The sequence below is a fragment of the Ambystoma mexicanum genome, chromosome 1p, assembly GCF_040938575.1.
Source record: "Ambystoma mexicanum isolate Mex_15411 chromosome 1p, UKY_AmexF1_1, whole genome shotgun sequence".
In the NCBI taxonomy this organism is placed as follows: Eukaryota; Metazoa; Chordata; class Amphibia; order Caudata; family Ambystomatidae; genus Ambystoma; species Ambystoma mexicanum.
This window is the reverse complement of record NC_090921.1, coordinates 245,213,013-245,232,883: the sequence shown is the minus strand read 5'-3', so window position 1 is coordinate 245,232,883 and position 19,871 is coordinate 245,213,013. Positions and strand designations below refer to the sequence as shown.

Here is a 19,871-nt window from a genome sequence, read left to right as displayed (position 1 = left end):
CCCTCTGCGCTGGAGATGGAGGTGCACGCTGCTTCTCTCTGCGCTGTGGATGGAGGTGGACGCTGCTGCGCTGGAGATGGAGGTGCACTCTGCTTCCCTTCGTGCTGGGGATGGAGGTGCACACTGCTTCTTTTGGTGCTGGTGATGGAAGTGCACGCTGCTGCGCTGGGGATGGAGGTGCATGCTGTTTCTCTTTGCGCTGGGGATTGAGGTGCATGCTGATGCGCTGGGGATGGAGGTGCACGCTGCTTCCCTCTGCACTGGGGATGCTGCTTCCCTTTGCCCTGAGAATGGACATGCTGCTTCCCTTTGGGCTGGGATGGAGGTGCATGCTGCTTCCCTCTGCGCTGGGGATGGAGGTGCACGCTGCTGCGCTAGTGATGGATGTGCACGCTGCTTCCCTTTGCGCTGGGGATAGAGGTGCAGTGCACACTGCTGCACTGGGGATGGCGGTGCGCACTGCTTCCCTCTGTGCTGGGGATCGAGGTGCATGCTGCTTCCCACGCTGGGGATGGAGGTGCATGTTGCTTCACTCTGCACTGGGGATGGAGGTGAAATGCTGCTACTCTCTGCGCAGGGGATGGAGGTGCACTCTGCTAAGCTGGTGATGGAGGTGCCCGCTGCTTCCCTCTGCGTTGGGGACAGAGGTGCACGCTGCTGCACTGGGGATGGAGGTGCATGCTGCTGCACTGGGGATGGAGGTGCATGCTGGTTCCTTCTATGCTGGGGATGGAGGTTCACGCTGCTTCGCTCTGTGCTGGGGATGGAGGTGCACGCTGCTGCCAGAGGGATGGAGGTGCACGCTGCTTCCCTCTGTGCTGGGGTGGAGGTGCACACTGCTTCCCTGTGCACTGGGGATGGATGTGCACGCTGCTTCCCTTTGCGTTGGGGATGGCGGTGCAGTGCACGCTGCTGCGCTGGGGATTGAGGTGCACGCTGCTTCCCTCTGCGGTGGGGATGGAGGTGCACGCTGCTGCACTAGGATTGGAGGTGCACGCTGCTTCCCTCTGCGCTGGGGATGGAGTTGCACGCTGCTACACTGGCGATGTAGGTGCAGGCTGCTGCGCTGGGGATGGAGGTGCACGCTGCTTCCCTCTGCGCTGGGGATGGAGGTGTGCGCTTCTTCCCTCTATTCTGGGGATGGAGGTGCACACTGCTTCCCTTTGTGCTGGGGATGGAGGTGCACGCTGCTTCCCTTTGTGCTGGGGATGGACGTGCGCGCTGCTTCCCTCTGTGCTGGGGATGGAGGTGCACGCTGCTTGCCACACTAGGGATGGAGGTACACGCTGAATCCCTCTGCACTGGGGGTGGAGGTGTACGCTGCTGCACTGGTGATGGAGGTGCGCGCTGCTTCCCTCTGCGCTGAGAATGGAGGTGCACCCTGCTGCCCTGGGGATGGAGGTGCACGCTGCTTCCCTCTGCACTGGGAATGGAGGTGTACACTGCTGCGCTGGGGATGGAGGTGCATGCTACTTCGCTTTGCGCTGGTGATGGAGGTGCGCACTGCTTCCCTCTGCGATGAGGATGGAGGTCACGCTGCTTCCCACGCTGGAGTTGGATTTGCATGTTGCTTCCCTCTGCACTGGGGATGGAGGTGCACGCTGCTGCACTGGGGATGGAGGTGCAGGCTGCTACGCTGAGGATGGAGGTGCACGCTGCTTTCTTCTGTGCTGGGGATGGAGGTACATGCTGCTTCCCTTTGTGCTGGGGATCGAGGTGTACGCTGCTTCCCTCTGCGCTGAGGATGGAGGGGCGCACTGCTTCCCTATGCGCTGGGGATGGAGGCACACGCTGCTTCCCACGCTGGGGATGGAGCTGCACGCTGCTGTGCTGGGGATGAAGGTGCACGCTGCTTCCCTCTGCGCTGGGTATGGACGTGCATGCTGATTCCCTCTGGGCTGGCGATGGAGTTGCACGCTGCTTCCCTAAAGCACTGGGGATGGAGGTGGACGCTGCTGCTTTGGGGATGGAGGTGCACGCTGCTACCCTTTGTGTGGGGATGGAGGTCCATGCTGCTTCCCTTTGCGCTGGGGATGGAGGTGCACGCTACTTCCCTCTGCACTGGAGATGGAGGTGCACGCTGCTTCCTTTTGTGCTGGGGATGAAGGTGCATGCTGCTTCTCTCTGCGCTGGGGATGGTGGTGTATGCTTCCCTCTGCGCTGGGCATGGAGGTGCACGCTGCTTCCCTAAAGCACTGGGGATGGAGGTGGACGCTGCTGCTTTGGGGATGGAGGTGCACGCTGCTACCCTTTGTGTGGGGATGGAGGTGCATGCTGCTTCCCTTTGCGCTGGGGATGGAGGTGCACGCTACTTCCCTCTGCACTGGAGATGGAGTTGCATGCTGCTTCCTTTTGTGCTGGGGATGAAGGTGCATGCTGCTTCTCTCTGCGCTGGGGATGGTGGTGGATGCTGCTGTGCTGGGGATGGAGGTGCACACTGCTGCCCTTTGCGTGGGGATGCTGCTTCCCTTTGCCCTGAGAATGGCCACGCTGCTTCCCTTTACGTTGGGATGGAATGCATGCTGCTTCCCTCTGCGCTGGGGATGGAGGTGCACGCTGCTGCGCTAGTGATGGAGGTGCACACTGCTTCCCTCTGCACTGGGGATGGAGGTGCATGCTGCTTCGCATGCTGGGGATGGAGGTGCATGTTGCTTCACTTTGCACTGGGGATGGAGGTGCATGCTGCTACCCTCTGCGCAGGGGATGGAGGTGCACTCTGCTAAGCTGGGGATGGAGGTGCACGCTGCTTCCCTTTGCGTTGGGGACAGAGGTGCACGCTGCTGCGCTGGGGATGGAGGTGCACGCTGCTTCCCTCTGCGCTGAGGATGGAGGGGCGCGCTGCTTCCCTCCGCGCTGGGGATGGAGGTGCACGCTCCTTCCCACGCTGGGGATGGAGGTTCACACTGCTTTCCACACTGGGGATGGAGGTGCACACTGCTTCCCCCTGTGCTGGGGATGGAGGTGCATGCTGCTGCGCTAGGGATGGAGGTGCACGCTGCTTCCCTCTGTGCTGGGGATGAAGGTGCACACTGCTTTCCACACTGGGGATGGAGGTGCACGCTGCTTCCCCCTGTGCTGCGGATGGAGGTGCACGCTGCTGCGTTAGGGATGGAGGTGCACGCTGCTTCCTTCTATGCTGGGGATGGAGGTGCACACTGCTTCCCTCTGTGCTGGGGATGAAGGTGCACACTGCTTCCCTCTGCGCTGGGCATGGAGGTGCACGCTGCTTCCCTAAAGCACTGGGGATGGAGGTGGACGCTGCTGCGTTGGGGATGGAGGTGCACGCTGCTACCCTTTGTGTGGGGATGGAGGTGCATGCTGCTTCCCTTTGCGCTGGGGATGAAGGTGCACGCTACTTCCCTCTGCACTGGAGATGGAGGAGCATGCTGCTTCCTTTTGTGCTGGGGATGAAGGTGCATGCTGCTTCTCTCTGCGCTGGGGATGGTGGTGGAAGCTGCTGCGCTGGGGATGGAGGTGCACACTGCTGCCCTTTGCGTGGGGATGGATGTGCATGCTGCTTCCCTTCGTGCTGAGGATGGAGGTGCACACTGCTTCTTTCCTTGCTGGTGATGGAAGTGCACGCTGCTGCGCTGGGGATGGAGTTGCATGCTGTTTCTCTTTGCGCTGGGGATGCTGCTTCCCTTTGCCCTGAGAATGGCCACGCTGCTTCCCTTTGAGCTGGGATGGAATGCATGCTGCTTCCCTCTGCGCTGGGGATGGAGGTGCACGCTGCTGAGCTAGTGATGGAGGTGCACACTGCTTCCCTCTGCGCTGGGGATGGAGGTGCACGCTGCTGCGCTTGGGATGGATGTGCGCGCTGCTTCCCTTTGTGCTGGAGATAGAGGTGCAGTGCACGCTGCTGCGCTGGGGATGGAGGTGCGCACTGCTTCCCTCTGCGCTGGGGATGGAGGTGCATGCTGCTTCCCATGCTGGGGATAGAGGTGCATGTTGCTTCACTTTGCACTGGGATGGAGGTGCATGCTGCTACCCTCTGCACAGGGGATGGAGGTCTCGCTGCTTCCCTCTGTGCTGGGGATGGTGGTGCACACTGCTTCCCCCTGTGCTCGGGATGGAGGTGCACACTGCTGCGTAGTTGATGGAGGTGCACGCTGCTTCCCTCTGCGCTGGGGATGGAGGTGCACGCTGTTTCCCTAAAGCGCTGGGGATGGAGATGGACGCTGCTGCGCTGGGGATGGAGGTGCACACTGCTTCCCTTTGCACGGGGATGTAGTTGCATGCTGCTTCCCTTTGCGCTGGGGATGGAGGTGCATGCTGCTTTTCTATGCGCTGGGGATGGAGGTGCACAATGCTTCCCTCTGCACTGGGGATGGTGATGCACACTGCTTACCTCTGCGCTCGGGATGGAGGTGCACTTTGCTGTGCAGGGGATGGAGGTGCATGCTGCTTCCCTCTGTGCTGGGGATGGAGGTGCACGCTGCTTCCCTAAAGCGCTGGGGATGGAGGTGGACGCTGCTGCGTTGGAGATGGAGGAGCACACTGCTTCCCTTTGCCTTCCCTTTGCGCAGGGATGGCGGTGCATGCTGCTTCCCTTTGCACTGGGGATGGAGGTGCACGCTGCTTCCCTCTGCGCTGGAGATGGAGGTGCACGCTGCTTCCTTTTGTGCTGGGGATGAAGGTGCATGCTGCTTCTCTCTGCGCTGTGGATGGAGGTGGACGCTGCTGCTCTGCAGATGGAGGTGCACTCTGCTTCCCTTCATGCTGGGGATGGAGGTGCACACTGCTTCTTTCGGTGCTGGTGATGGAAGTGCACGCTGCTGCGCTGGGGATGGAGGTGCATGCTGCTTCTCTTTGCGCTGGGGATGGAGGTGCACGCTGCTTCCCTCTGCACTAGGGATTCTGCTTCCCTTTGCCCTGAGAATGGCCATGCTGCTTCCCTTTGGGCTGGGATGGAGGTGCATGCTGCTTCCCTCTGCGCTGGGGATGGAGGTGGACGCTGCTGCGCTAGTGATGGATGTGCACGCTGCTTCCCTTTGCGCTGGGGATAGAGGTGCAGTGCACACTGCTGCACTGGGGATGGCTGTGCGCACTGCTTCCCTCTGTGCTGGGGATGGAGATGCATGCTGCTTCCCACGCTGGGCATGGAGGTGCATGTTGCTTCACTCTGCACTGGGGATGGAGGTGAAATGCTGCTACTCTCTGCGCAGGGGATGGAGGTGCACTCTGCTAAGCTGGTGATGGAGGTGCCCGCTGCTTCCCTCTGCGTTGGGGACGGAGGTGCACGCTGCTGCGCTGGGGATGGAGGTGCACGCTGCTGCACCGGGGATGGAGGTGCACGCTGCTTCCCTCTGTGCTGAGGATGGAGGGGCGCCCTGATTCCCTCTGCGCTGGGGTTGGAGGTGCATGCTGCTTCCCACGCCGGGGATGGAGGTTCACACTGCTTTCCACACTGGGGATGGATGTGCACGCTGCTTCCCCCTGTGCTGGGGATGGAGGTGCACGCTGCTGCGCTAGGGATGGAGGTGCATGCTGCTTCCTTCTATGCTGGGGATGGAGGTGCACGCTGCTTCCTTCTGCACTGGGGATGGAGGTGCACGCTACTACCAGAGGGATAGAGGTGCACGCTGCTTCCCTCTGCGCTGGGGTGGAGGTGCACACTGCTTCTCTCTGCACTGGGGATCGATGTGCACGCTGCTTCCCTTTGCGTTGGGATGGCGGTGCAGTGCACGCTGCTGCGCTGGGGGTGGAGGTGCATGCTGCTTCCTTCTGCGCTGGGGATGGAGGTGCACGCTGCTGCACTAGGATTGGAGGTGCACGCTGCTTCCCTCTGCACTGGGGATGGAGGTGCGTGCTGCTTCCCTCTGCGCTGGGGATGGAGTTGCACGCTGCTACACTGGCGATGTAGGTGCAGGCTGCTGCACTGGGGATGGAGGTGCACGCTGCTTCCCTCTGAGCTGGGGATGGAGGTGTGCGCTGCTTCCCTCTATGCTGGGGATGGAGGTGCACACTGCTTTCCTTTGTGCTGGGGATGGAGGTGCGCGCTGCTTCCCTCTGTGCTGGGTATGGAGGTGCACGCTGCTTGCCACGCTGGGGATGGAGGTACACGCTGTATCCCTCTGCACTGGGGGTGGAGGTGTACGCTGCTGCACTGGGGTTGGAGGTGCAAGCTGCTTCCCTCTGTGCTGGTGATGGAGGTGCATGCTGCTTCCCTCTGCGCTGAGAATGGAGGTGCACGCTACTACCCTGGGGATGGAGGTGCACGCTGCTTCCCTCTGTGCTGGGCATGGAGGTGCACACTGCTGCGCTGGGGATGGAGGTGCACACTGCTACGCTGAGGATGGAGGTGCACGCTGCTTTACTCTGTGCCGGGGATGGAGGTGCACGCTGCTTCCCTTTGCGCCGGGGATGGAGGGGCGAACTGCTTCCCTCTGTGCTGGGGAAGGATGCGCACGATGCTAGCCACGCTGGGGATGGAGGTGCACGCTGCTGTGCTGGGGATGAAGGTGCACGCTGCCTCCCTCTGTGCTGGGTATGGAGGTGCACACTGCTTCCCTCTGGGCTGGGGATTGGGGTGCACACTGCTTCCCTCTGCACTGGGGATGAAGGTGCACGCTGCTTCCCTCTGCTCAGGGGATGGAGGTGCATGCTGCTTCCCTCTGTGCTGGGGATTGAGGTGCACGCTGCTTCATTTTGCGCTGGGGATGGAGGTGCATGCTGCTTCCCTCTGCGCTGGGGATGGAGTTGCACGCTGCTTCCCTCTGTGCTAGGGATGGAGGTGCATGCTGCTTCCCTTTGCGCTGAACATGGAGGTGCACGCTGCTTCTGTCTGCGCTGGGCATAGAGGTGCATGCTGCTTCCCTCTGTGCTTGGGATGGAAGTGCACGCTGCTGCGCTAGGGATGGAGGTGCATGCTGCTTCCCTCTGCGCAGGGGATGGAGGTGTCCGCTGCTGCGCTATGGATGGAGGTGCACGCTGCTTCCCGCTGCACTGGCGATGGAGGTGCGCATTGCTTCCCTCTGCGCTGGGGATGGAGGTGTACGCTGCTGCGCTGGGGATGGAGGTGCACACTGCTTCTTTCTGCGCTGTGGATGGAGGTGTGCGCTGCTTCCCTCTACGCCGGGGATGGAGGTGCACGCTACTTCCCTTTACACTGGGGATGGAGGTGCGCACTGCTTCCCTAAAGCGCTGGGGATGGAGGTGGATGCTGCTGCGTTGGGGATGGAGGTGCATCCCCTGCACAGCAAAGTGCACCTTCATCCCGAGCGCAGAGGGAAGCAGCGTGCACCACCATCCGCAGTGCAGAGGGAAGCAGCATGCATCTCCATCCCCAGCGCAGAGAAGGTGCACGCTGCTGCACTAGGGATGGAGGTGCACGCTGCTTCCCTCTGCGCTGGGGATGGAGGTGTGCGCTGCTTCCCTCTATGCTGGGGATGGAGGTGCACACTGCTTCCCTTTGTGCTGGGGATGGAGGTGCGAGCTGCTTCCCTCTGTGCTGGGGATGGAGGTGCGCGCTGCTTCCCTCTGCGCTGGGGATGGAGGTGCACGCTGCTGCACTGGGGATGGAGGTGCATGCTGCTTCCCTCTGTGCTGGTGATGGAGGTGCATGCTGCTGTGCTGCGGATGGAGGTGCATGCTGCTTCCTTTTGCGCTGGGGATGGAGGTGCGCACTGCTTCCCTCTGCGATGGGGATGGAGGTGCACGCTGCTTCCCACGCTGGGGTTGGATTTGCATGTTGCTTCCCTCTGCACTGGGGATGGAGGAGCAAGCTGCTTCCCTCTGTGCTGCTGATGGAGGTGCGCACTGCTTCCCTCTGTGCTGCTGATGGAGGTGCGTGCTGCTGCGCTAGTGATGGATGTGCACGCTGCTTCCCTTTGCGCTGGGGATAGAGGTGCAGTGCAAACTGCTGCGCTGGGGATGGCGGTGCGCACTGCTTCCCTCTGTGCTGGGGATGGAGGTGCATGCTGCTTCCCACGCTGGGGATGGAGGTGCATGTTGCTTCACTCTGCACTGGGGATGGAGGTGAAATGCTGCTACCCTCTGCGCAGGGGATGGAGGTGCACTCTGCTTCCCTCTGCGTTGGGGACGGAGGTGCACGCTTCTGCGCTGGGGATGGAGGTGCACGCTGCTGCACTGGGGATGGAGGTGCACGCTGCTTCCCTCTGTGCTGAGGATGGAGGGGCGCCCTGCTTCCCTCTGCGCTGGGGATGGAGGTGCACGCTGCTTCCCACGCTGGGGATGGAGGTTCACACTGCTTTCCACACTGGTGATGGAGGTGCACACTGCTTCCCCCTGTACTGGGGATGGAGGTGCACGCTGCTGCGCTAGGTATGGTGGTGCACGCTGCTTCCTTCTATGCTGGGGATGGAGGTGCACGCTGCTTCCCTCTGCGCTGGGGATGGAGGTGCACGCTGCTACCAGAGGGCTGGAGGTGCACGCTGCTTCCCTCTGCGCTGGGGTGGAGGTGCACACTACTTCCCTCTGCACTGGGGATGGATGTGCACGCTGCTTCCCTTTGCGTTCGGGATGGCGGTGCAGTGCATGCTGCTGCACTGGGGATGGAGGTGCACGCTGCTTCCCTCTGCGCTGGGGATGGGGTTGCACGCTGCTACACTGGCGATGTAGGTGCAGGCTGCTGCGCTGGGGATGGAGGTGCACGCTGCTTCCCTCTGAGCTGGGCATGGAGGTGTGCGCTGCTTCCCTCTATGCTGGGGATGGAGGTGCACACTGCTTCCCTTTGTGCTGGGGATGGAGGTGCGCGCTGCTTCCCTCTGTGCTGGGGATGGAGGTGCACGCTGCTTGCCACGCTGGGGATGGAGGTACACGCTGCATCCCTCTGCACTGGGGGTGGAGGTGTACGCTGCTGCACTGGGGTTGGAGGTGCAAGCTGCTTCCCTCTGTGCTGGTGATGGAGGTGTGCGCTGCTTCCCTCTGCGCTGAGAATGGAGGTGCACGCTGCGGCCCTGGGGATGGAGGTGCACGCTGCTTCCCTCTGTGCTGGGGATGGAGGTGCACACTGCTTCCCTTTGTGCTGGGGATGGAGGTGCGAGCTGCTTCCCTCTGTGCTGGGGATGGAGGTGCGCGCTGCTTCCCTCTGCGCTGGGGATGGAGGTGCACGCTGCTGCACTGGGGATGGAGGTGCATGCTGCTGTGCTGCGGATGGAGGTGCATGCTGCTTCCTTTTGCGGTGGGGATGGAGGTGCGCACTGCTTCCCTCTGCGATGGGGATGGAGGTGCACGCTGCTTCCCACGCTGGGGTTGGATTTGCATGTTGCTTCCCTCTGCACTGGGGATGGAGGAGCAAGCTGCTTCCCTCTGTGCTGCTGATGGAGGTGCGCACTGCTTCCCTCTGTGCTGCTGATGGAGGTGCGTGCTGCTGCGCTAGTGATGGATGTGCACGCTGCTTCCCTTTGCGCTGGGGATAGAGGTGCAGTGCAAACTGCTGCGCTGGGGATGCGGTGCGCACTGCTTCCCTCTGTGCTGGGGATGGAGGTGCATGCTGCTTCCCACGCTGGGGATGGAGGTGCATGTTGCTTCACTCTGCACTGGGGATGGAGGTGAAATGCTGCTACCCTCTGCGCAGGGGATGGAGGTTCACTCTGCTTCCCTCTGTGTTGGGGACGGAGGTGCACGCTTCTGCGCTGGGGATGGAGGTGGACGCTGCTGCACTGGGGATGGAGGTGCACGCTGCTTCCCTCTGTGCTGAGGATGGAGGGGCGCCCTGCTTCCCTCTGCGCTGGGGATGGAGGTGCACGCTGCTTCCCACGCTGGGGATGGAGGTTCACACTGCTTTCCACACTGGTGATGGAGGTGCATGCTGCTTCCCCCTGTACTGGGGATGGAGGTGCACGCTGCTGCGCTAGGGATGGTGGTGCACACTGCTTCCTTCTATGCTGGGGATGGAGGTGCACGCTGCTTCCCTCTGCGCTGGGGATGGAGGTGCACGCTGCTACCAGAGGGCTGGAGGTGCACGCTGCTTCCCTCTGCGCTGGGGTGGAGGTGCACACTGCTTCCCTCTGCACTGGGGATGGATGTGCACGCTGCTTCCCTTTGCGTTGGGGATGGCGTTGCAGTGCATGCTGCTGCGCTGGGGATGGAGGTGCACGCTGCTTCCCTCTGCGCTGGGGATGGAGGTGCACGCTGCTTCCCTCTGCGCTGGGGATGGGGTTGCACGCTGCTACACTGGCGATGTAGGTGCAGGCTGCTGCGCTGGGGATGGAGGTGCACGCTGCTTCCCTCTGAGCTGGGCATGGAGGTGTGCGCTGCTTCCCTCTATGCTGGGGATGGAGGTGCACACTGCTTCCCTTTGTGCTGGGGATGGAGGTGCGCGCTGCTTCCCTCTGTGCTGGGGATGGAGGTGCACGCTGCTTGCCACGCTGGGGATGGAGGTACACGCTGCATCCCTCTGCACTGGGGGTGGAGGTGTACGCTGCTGCACTGGGGTTGGAGGTGTGCGCTGCTTCACACTGTGCTGGGGATGGAGGTGCACGCTGCTGCGCTGGGGATGGAGGTGCACACTGCTACGCTGAGGATGGAGGTGCATGCTGCTTTCCTCTGTGCTGGGGATGGAGGTGCACGCTGCTTCCCTTTGCGCCGAGGATGGAGGGGCGAACTGCTTCGCTCTGTGCTGGGGAAGGAGGCGCACGATGCTACCCACGCTGGGGATGGAGGTGCATGCTGCTGTGCTGGGGATGAAGGTGCACGCTGCTTGCCTCTGTGCTGGGTATGGAGGTGCACACTGCTTCCCTCTGGGCTGGGGATTGGGGTGCACACTGCTTCCCTCTGCACTGGGGATGAAGGTGCACACTGCTTCCCTCTGCTCAGGGGATGGAGGTGCATGCTGCTTCCCTCTGTGCTGGGGATTGAGGTGCACGCTGCTTCATTTTGCACTGGGGATGGAGGTGCATGCTGCTTCCCTCTGGGCTAGGGATGGAGGTGCATGCTGCTTCCCTCTGTGCTAGGGATGGAGGTGCATGCTGCTTCCCTTTGCGCTGAACATGGAGGTGCACGCTGCTTCTGTCTGCGCTGGGCATGGAGGTGCATGCTGCTTCCCTCTGCGCTTGGGATGGAAGTGCACGCTGCTGCGCCAGGGATGGAGGTGCACGCTGCTTCCCTCTGTGCTGGGGATGGAGGTGTGCGCTGCTGCGCTTGGGATGGAGGTGCACGCTGCTTCCCTCTGCACTGGCGATGGAGGTGCGCATTGCTTCCCTCTACGCTGGGGATGGAGGTGCATGCTGCTGCGCTGGGGATGGAGGTGCACACTGCTTCCCTCTGCGCTGTGGATGGAGGTGTGCGCTGCTTCCCTCTACGCCGGGGATGGAGGTGCACGCTACTTCCCTTTACACTGGGGATGGAGGTGCGCACTGCTTCCCTAAAGCGCCGGGGATGGAGGTGGACGCTGCTGCGTTGGGGATGGAGGTGCATCCACTGCACAGCAAAGTGCACCTTCATCCCGAGCGCAGAGGGAAGCAGCGTGCACCACCATCCCCAGTGCAGAGGGAAGCAGCATGCATCTCCATCCCCAGCGCAGAGAAGGTGCATGCTGCTGCACTAGGGATGGAGGTGCACGCTGCTTCCCTCTGTGCTGGGGATGGAGGTGCACGCTGCTTCCATTTGCGCTGGGGAAGGAGGTGCATGCAGCTTCCCTCTGCACTGGGGATGGAGTTGCACGCTGCTACACTGGCGATATAGGTGCAGGCTGCTGCGCTGGGGATGGAGGTGCACGCTGCTTCCCTCTGTGCTGGGGATGGAGGTGCGCGCTGCTTCCCTTTGTGCTGGGGATGGAGGTGCGAGCTGCTTCCCTCTGTGCTGGGGATGGAGGTACACGCTGCTTCCCTCTGCGCTGGGGATGGAGGTGCACGCTGCTGCGCTTGGGATGGAGGTACATGCTGCTTCCCTCTGCGCTGGGGATGGAGGTGCATGCTGCTGCGCTGGGGATGGAGTTGCATGCTACTTCCTTTTGCGCTGGGGATGGAGGGGCGCACTGCTTCCCTCTGCGATGGGGATGGAGGTGCACGCTGCTTCCCACGCTGGGGTTGGATTTGCATGTTGCTTCCCTCTGCACTGGGGATGGAGGTGCAAGCTGCCTCCCTCTGTGCGGCTGATGGAGGTGCGTGTTGCTTCCCTCTTTGCTGCTGATGGAGGTGCGTGCTGCTTGCCTCTGCGCTGGGGATGGAGGTGCATGCTTCTGCGCTGAGGATGGAGGTGCATGCAGCTTCCCTCTGTGCTGGGGATGGAGGTGCATGCTGCTGCGCTGGGGATGGAGGTGCATGCTACTTCCTTTTGCGCTGGGGATGGAGGTGCGCACTGCTTCCCTCTGGGATGGGGATGGAGGTGCACGCTGCTTCCCATGCTGGGGTTGGATTTGCATGTTGCTTCCCTCTGCACTGGGGATGGAGGTGCACGTTGCTGCGCTGGGGATGGAGGGGCACGCTGCTACGCTAGGATGGAGGTGCACGCTGGTTTCCTCTGCGCTGGGGATGGAGGTGCATGCTGCTTCCCTTTGTGCTGGGGATCGAGGTGTATGCTGCTTCCCTCTGCGTTGAGGATGGAGGGGCGCATTGCTTCCCTATGCGCTGGAGATGGAGGCGCACGCTGCTTCCCACACTGGGGATGGAGGTGCACGCTGCTGTGCTGGGGATGAAGGTGCACGCTGCTTCCCTCTGCGCTGGGTATGGAGGTGCATGCTGCTTCCCTCTTTGCTGGGAATGGAGGTGCACACTGCTTCCCTCTGCGCTGGGGATGAAGGTGCACACTGCTTCCCTCTGCGCTGGGCATGGAGGTGCACGCTGCTTCCCTAAAGCACTGGGGATGGAGGTGGATGCTGCTGCGTTGGGGATGGAGGTGCACGCTGCTTCCCTTTGACTGGGGTAGGAGGTGCATGCTGCTTCCCTTTGCGCTGGGGATGGAGGTGCACGCTACTTCCCTCTGCACTGGAGATGGAGGTGCACGCTGCTTCCTTTTGTGCTGGGGATGAAGGTGCACACTGCTTCTCTCTGCGCTGGGGATGGAGGTGGATGCTGCTGCGCTGGGGATGGAGGTGCACACTGCTGCCCTTTGCGTGGGGATGGATGTGCATGCTGCTTCCCTTTGTGCTGGGGATGGAGGTGCACACTACTTCTTTCCGTGCTGGTGATGGAAGTGCACGCTGCTGCGCTGGGGATGGAGGTGCATGCTGTTTCTCTTTGCACTGGGGATGGAGGTGCACGCTGATGCGCTGGGGATGGAGGTGCATGCTGCTTCCCTCTGCACTGGGGATGCTGCTTCCCTTTGCCCTGAGAATGGCCACGATGCTTCCCTTTGCGCTGGGATGGAGGTGCATGCTGCTTCCCTCTGCACTGGGGATGGAGGTGCACGCTGCTGCGCTAGTGATGGAGGTGCACAATGCTTCCCTCTGCGCTGGGGATGGAGGTGCACGCTGCTGTACTTGGGATGGATGTGCACGCTGCTTCCCTTTGCGCTGGGGATAGAGGCGCAGTGCACGCTGCTGCGCTGGGGATGGCGGTGCGCACTGCTTCCCTCTGCGCTGGGGATGGAGGTGCATGCTGCTTCCCACGCTGGGGATAGAGGTGCATGTTGCTTCACTCTGCAATGGGGATGGAGGTGCATGCTGCTACCCTCTGTGCAGGGGATGGAGGTGCACTCTGCTAAGCTGGGGATGGAGGTGCTTGCTGCTTCCCTCTGCAATGGGGACGGAGGTGCATGCTGCTGCTCTGGGGATGGAGGTGAAACGCTGCTGCGCTGGGGATGGAGGTGCACGCTGCTTCCCTCTGCGCTGAGGATGGAGGGGCGCGCTGCTTCCCTCTGCGCTGGGGATGGAGGTGCACGCTGCTTCCCCCTGTGCTGGGGATGGAGGTGCACGCTGCTGCGCTAGGGAAGGAGGTGCATGCTGCTTCCTTCTGTGCTGGGGATGGAGGTTCACGCTGCTTCCCTCTGTGCTGGGGATGGAGGTGCACGCTGCTGCCAGAGGGATGGAGGTGCACGCTGCTTCCCTCTGCGCTGGGGTGGAGGTGCACACTGCTTCCCTCTGCACTGGGGATGGATGTGCACGCTGCTTTCCTTTACGTTGGGGATGGTGGTGCAGTGCACGCTGCTGCGCTGGGGATTGAGGTGCACGCTGCTTCCCTCTGCGGTGGGGATGGAGGTGCACGCTGCTGCACTAGGATTGGAGGAGCACGCTGCTTCCCTCTGCGCTGGGGATGGAGGTGCGCGCTGCTTCCCTCTGCGCTGGGGATGGAGTTGCACGCTGCTACGCTGGCGATGTAGGTGCAGGCTGCTGCGCTGGGGATGGAGGTGCACGCTGCTTCCCTCTGCGCTGGGGATGGAGGTGTGCGCTGCTTCCCTCTATGCTGGGGATGGAGGTGCACACTGCTTCCCTTTGTGCTGGGGATGGAGGTGCGCGCTGCTTCCCTCTGTGCTGGGGATGGAGGTGCATGCTGCTTGCCACGCTAGGGATGGAGGTACATGCTGCATCCCTCTGCCCTGGGGGTGGAGGTGTACGCTGCTGCACTGGTGATGGAGGTGCGCGCTGCTTCCCTCTGCGCTGAGAATGGAGGTGCACCCTGCTGCCCTGGGGATGGAGGTGCACGCTGCTTCCCTCTGCGCTGGGAATGGAGGTGACACTGCTGCGCTGGGGATGGAGGTGCATGCTACTTCCCTTTGCGCTGGTGATGGAGGTGCGCACTGCTTCCCTCTGCGATGAGGATGGAGGTCACGCTGCTTCCCATGCTGGAGTTGGATTTGCATGTTGCTTCCCTCTGCACTGGGGATGGAGGTGCACGCTGCTGCGCTGGGGAGGGAGGTGCACGCAGCTACGCTGAGGATGGAGGTGCACGCTGCTTTCCTCTGTGCTGGGGATGGAGGTGCATGCTGCTTCCCTTTGTGCTGGGGATCGAGGTGTACGCTGCTTCCCTCTGCGCTGAGGATGGAGGGGCGCACTGCTTCCCTCTGCGCTGGGGTGGAGGTGCACACTGCTTCCCTCTGCACTGGGGATGGATGTGCACGCTGCTTCCCTTTGCGTTGGGGATGGCGGTGCAGTGCACGCTGCTGCGCTGGGGATTGAGGTGCACGCTGCTTCCCTCTGCGGTGGGGATGGAGGTGCACGCTGCTGCACTAGGATTGGAGGGGCACGCTGCTTCCTTCTGCGCTGGGGATGGAGGTGCGCGCTGCTTCCCTCTGCGCTGGGGATGGAGTTGCACGCTGCTACACTGGCGATGTAGGTGCAGGCTGCTGCGCTGGGGATGGAGGTGCACGCTGCTTCCCTCTGCGCTGGGGATGGAGGTGTGCGCTGCTTCCCTCTATGCTGGGGATGGAGGTGCACACTGCTTCCCTTTGTGCTGGGGATGGAGGTGCGCGCTGCTTCCCTCTGTGCTGGGGATGGGGGTGCACGCTGCTTGCCACGCTAGGGATGGAGGTACACGCTGCATCCCTCTGCACTGGGGGTGGAGGTGTACGCTGCTGCACAGTTGATGGAGGTGCGCGCTGCTTCCCTCTGCGCTGAGAATGGAGGTGCACCCTGCTGCCCTGGGGATGGAGGTGCACGCTGCTTCCCTCTGCGCTGGGAATGGAGGTGTACACTGCTGCGCTGGGGATGGAGGTGCATGCTACTTCCCTTTGCGCTGGTGATGGAGGTGCGCACTGCTTCCCTCTGCGATGAGGATGGAGGTCACGCTGCTTCACACGCTGGAGTTGGATTTGCATGTTGCTTCCCTCTGCACTGGGGATGGAGGTGCACGCTGCTGCGCTGGGGATGGAGGTGCACGCTGCTACGCTGAGGATGGAGGTGCACGCTGCTTTCCTCTGTGCTGGGGATGGAGGTGCATGCTGCTTCCCTTTTTGCTGGGGATCGAGGTGTACACTGCTTCCCTCTGTGCTGAGGATGGAGGGGCGCACTGCTTCCCTATGCGCTGGGGATGAAGGTGCACGCTGCTTCCCTCTGTGCTGGGTATGGACGTGCATGCTGCTTCCCTCTGGGCTGGCGATGGAGGTGCACACTGCTTCCCTCTGTGCTGGGGATGAAGGTGCACGCTGCTTCCCTGAGCACTGGGGATGGAGGTGGACGCTGCTGCGTTGGGGATGGAGGTGCACGCTGCTACCCTTTGTGTGGGGATGGAGGTGCATGCTGCTTCCCTTTGCGCTGGGGATGGAGGTGCACGCTACTTCCCTCTGCACTGGAGATGGAGGTGCACACTGCTTCCTTTTGTGCTGGGGATGAAGGTGCATGCTGCTTCTCTCTGCGCTGGGGATGGTTGGTGGATGCTTCCCTCTGCGCTGGGCATGGAGGTGCACGCTGCTTCCCTAAGGCACTGGGGATGGAGGTGGACGCTGCTGCGTTGGGGATGGAGGTGCACGCTGCTACCCTTTGTGTGGGGATGGAGGTGCATGCTGCTTCCCTTTGCGCTGGGGATGGAGGTGCACGCTACTTCCCTCTGCACTGGAGATGGAGGTGCACACTGCTTCGTTTTGTGCTGGGGATGAAGGTGCATGCTGCTTCTCTCTGCGCTGGGGATGGTGGTGGATGCTGCTGCGCTGGGGATGGAGGTCCACACTGCTGCCCTTTGCGTGGGGATGCTGCTTCCCTTTGTCCTGAGAATGGCCACGCTGCTTCCCTTTGCGCTGGGATGGAATGCATGGTGCTTCCCTCTGCGCTGGGGATGGAGGTGCACGCTGCTGCGCTAGTGATGGAGGTGCACACTGCTTCCCTCTGCGCTGGGGATGGAGGTGCACGCTGCTGCGCTTGGGATGGATGTGCGCGCTGCTTCCCTTTGCGCTGGAGATAGAGGTGCAGTGCACGCTGCTGCGCTGGGGATGGCAGTGCGCACTGTTTCCCTCTGCACTGGGGATGGAGGTGCATGCTGCTTCCCATGCTGGGGATGGAGGTGCATGTTGCTTCACTTTGCACTGGGGATGGAGGTGCATGCTGCTACCCTCTGCGCAGGGGATGGAGGTGCACTCTGCTAAGCTGGGGATGGAGGTGCACGCTGCTTCCCTCTGCGTTGGGGACGGAGGTGCACGCTGCTGCGCTGGGGATGGAGGTGCACGCTGCTGCGCTGGGGATGGAGGTGCACGCTGCTTCCCTCTGCGCTGAGGATGGAGGGGCGTGCTGCTTCCCTCCGCGCTGGGGATGGAGGTGCACGCTGCTTCCCACGCTGGGGATGGAGGTTCACACTGCTTTCCACACTGGGGATGGAGATGCACGCTGCTTCCCCCTGTGCTGGGGATGGAGGTGCACGCTGCTGCGCTAGGGATGGAGGTGCACGCTGCTTCCTTCTATGCTGGGGATGGAGGTGCACGCTGCTTCCCTCTGTGCTGGGGATGGAGGTGAACGCTGCTGCCAGAGGGATGGAGGTGCACGCTGCTTTCCTCTGCGCTGGGGTGGAGATGCACACTGCTTCCCTCTGCACTGGGGATGGATGTGCACGCTGCTTCCCTTTGCGTTGGGGATGGCGGTGCAGTGCACGCTGCTGCGCTGGGGATGGGAGGTGCACGCTGCTTCCCTCTGCGCTGGGGATGGAGGTGCACGCTGCTGCACTAGGATTGGAGGTGCGTGCTGCGTCCCTCTGCGCTAGGGATGGAGGTGCACACTGCTGCGCTGGGGATGGATGTGCACGCTGCTTCCCTTTGCGCTGGGGATGGAGGTGCACACTGCTGTGCTGGGGATGGATGTGCACGCTGCTTCCCTCTGCGCTGGGGATGGAGGTGCACACTGCTTCCCTTTGCGCTGGGGCAATTCCATTGTGTCACTGTTGAAGCTGTGTCTGTTCCTTCGCTGCTTCCCTCTGCGCTGGGGCTCTACCATTGTGTCACTGTTGAAGCTGTATCCACACCCCCCCCCATTTGTCTATGTTCCCTTACTGCTTCCTTCTGCGCTGGGCCGCTTCCATTGAGTCACTGTTGAAGCGTTGCCTCCACCCCCCATTTGTCTCTGTTTCCTCTCTGCTCCCACTCGCTCACGTTCTTGTGACCTCTACTTACCTTCTGCTCCTTCACCTCCATGGAAAGCGAGAAAGGACTCGCTCCAGAGCCTCTCTTGCTTTTTCTTGGTGGCCACGTTGAGTTGGCAATAGCTTTCCTTTGTTGAAAGGGCACCGAGCGACACCTCTTTTTTGAGGCCTACTAAAAACCGTTTAGAACCACGGTAGCTAGTAAAATAAATGTCTGGGATATGGAATGTACATGGCCTAACACACCTAATCACTTTTGGAAGAACATTATGGTATCAAGTATACCAAAATAAATCTGTCCTTCCCTTGAAGAACATTTAAGCACTTTTAAGTGATGTATCACTGATTTCAAGATTTTGGGATGATTTAAGGCTTGATGCCATGTCATCTTGTCAATCATAGTATAGAAAATGACTATTGTACAATTCTCCCCCTATACAATAGATGCCCGCTGTCACGTGCTGTGCTTTATTTTCCCAATACAAGCCGCTGTCTATCACGCACACCTCTGGCTTCCTCATCAAATCCATGCCTTTGTTGATGGGCTAAATTAAGGCTAACTGTAATGCACTGAACATGATAGGGGCGATGCATACTTGTTTTTGATTTTAGTATTGGCAGTTACACTCCAAATCACTCATGCGCCCAAGGTAAACCGAAAAAAGAAGACAAATGACCTCTTTTTCAGTGTTTAGTTAATTTTTTATGTATTGACAATGCCCTCTGTGATGACACGTGTTTCGACGGTGCTTCCGTCTTTTTGAAATCAGGGCTGAATATGAAGAACATATATATTTGAAATGAACATTGGTTGCAAAATAGATAACATTTTTGTGATATAAATTCAGTTAAATTAAATAAAAAATAATAAATAAAACAAAAATCATTATTGGTTAAGATTTGAACAAGATGAAACAATAAGACAAGCGGCCATTGATAAGTGTTCCACAATTGCAACATTCATTGTAAAACCCAACAGAAAAAATCCCAATGTAAACAAAAGAGTGGCCATTTTAGTAGGGGTAAAGAGTAGGAGTTTTTGTAGGTATTGAAAGAAAGAAAAATGGAAAGAAAAAATAAATAAATTACATTGCATTATTACATTTGTAATGTTCAAGCCTTCAAATGTTTGATACATTGGCATGTATGGTATTCAGAAAGGATCTATTTCCGCTTACCCGGTTTGTGATTGTGCGTATCTAAACGTCTTTACTATCAGGTCTCGAGTTTAATCCCAGCCTATTCAAAAACAAAGTTACATGTTTATGCTTAGATCTGTTGTCAGTTTGATCTGAGTCTCTATAGCCCGATTAAATATGTCCTGAAGCCCAATTATGTTATACTAATGATGTTGGTCACATACGGAAACGGCATAAATTCATTCTCGGCTTACATGTTGAGAAAACCAACAGCCATTAGCTAATTCCCTCGTTTAATAAATATTGATGTTGGCATATACATGCTTAGTAACTGGAAACGTCCCAGTCCTTGTCGCTTGCGTATTAGTTTGACGTTTGGGTATTAAATGCTTGCTCTCTTGCACACAATAATATATGCTAGAAAACTCCTATTACATCCATTTATTTTCCGCCTGCACCTCACCGTTAAGTTCGGTGGGCGATTTCCACGTGAGGACACGTGTCTCTGTGCTGCTGTAGTCAGTGTGGGGGGCTCGGAGCTGCGCTTACCTCAAGTTGTCTGCTCCGTGATAATCTGTCTGCGTTCAGCGCGAGTCTGCAACGGACACCATTTTGTTGTTTTCCTCCGTTGCCTAGCAATCTGGTCCTACTTCGCTGTCTAATATGGCAGCCATATTTTGGGTTTACGGATACGTTTTCTGACTAGAAAACAAGATTGCTTCTAATTTTATTTTTGATATTAATATATATCAATGCCTCATCACAAAAGTATAAATGTATGTTGCGCTTGTTGCGCAATATTCTATGTGTGTGATTTTTGTAATTGCACGGTTTC

The 19,871-nt window shown here is 59.9% G+C and overlaps 1 long non-coding RNA gene across 2 annotated transcripts in view; it reads right to left on the bottom strand.

Annotated features, from left to right (window-relative positions):
* LOC138568684 (uncharacterized) overlaps positions 1–19,662 on the bottom strand; it is a 342,089-nt gene extending 322,427 nt beyond the window's left edge. For both annotated transcript variants that reach the window (XR_011302979.1, XR_011302980.1), the window contains exons 1-2: positions 19,586–19,662; positions 19,076–19,136 (exon numbers count right to left, since the gene is read on the bottom strand). This is a non-coding gene — a long non-coding RNA (uncharacterized lncRNA). The remainder of the gene's footprint in view (positions 1–19,075; positions 19,137–19,585) is intronic.
* Positions 19,663–19,871: the final 209 nt, after the last annotated feature.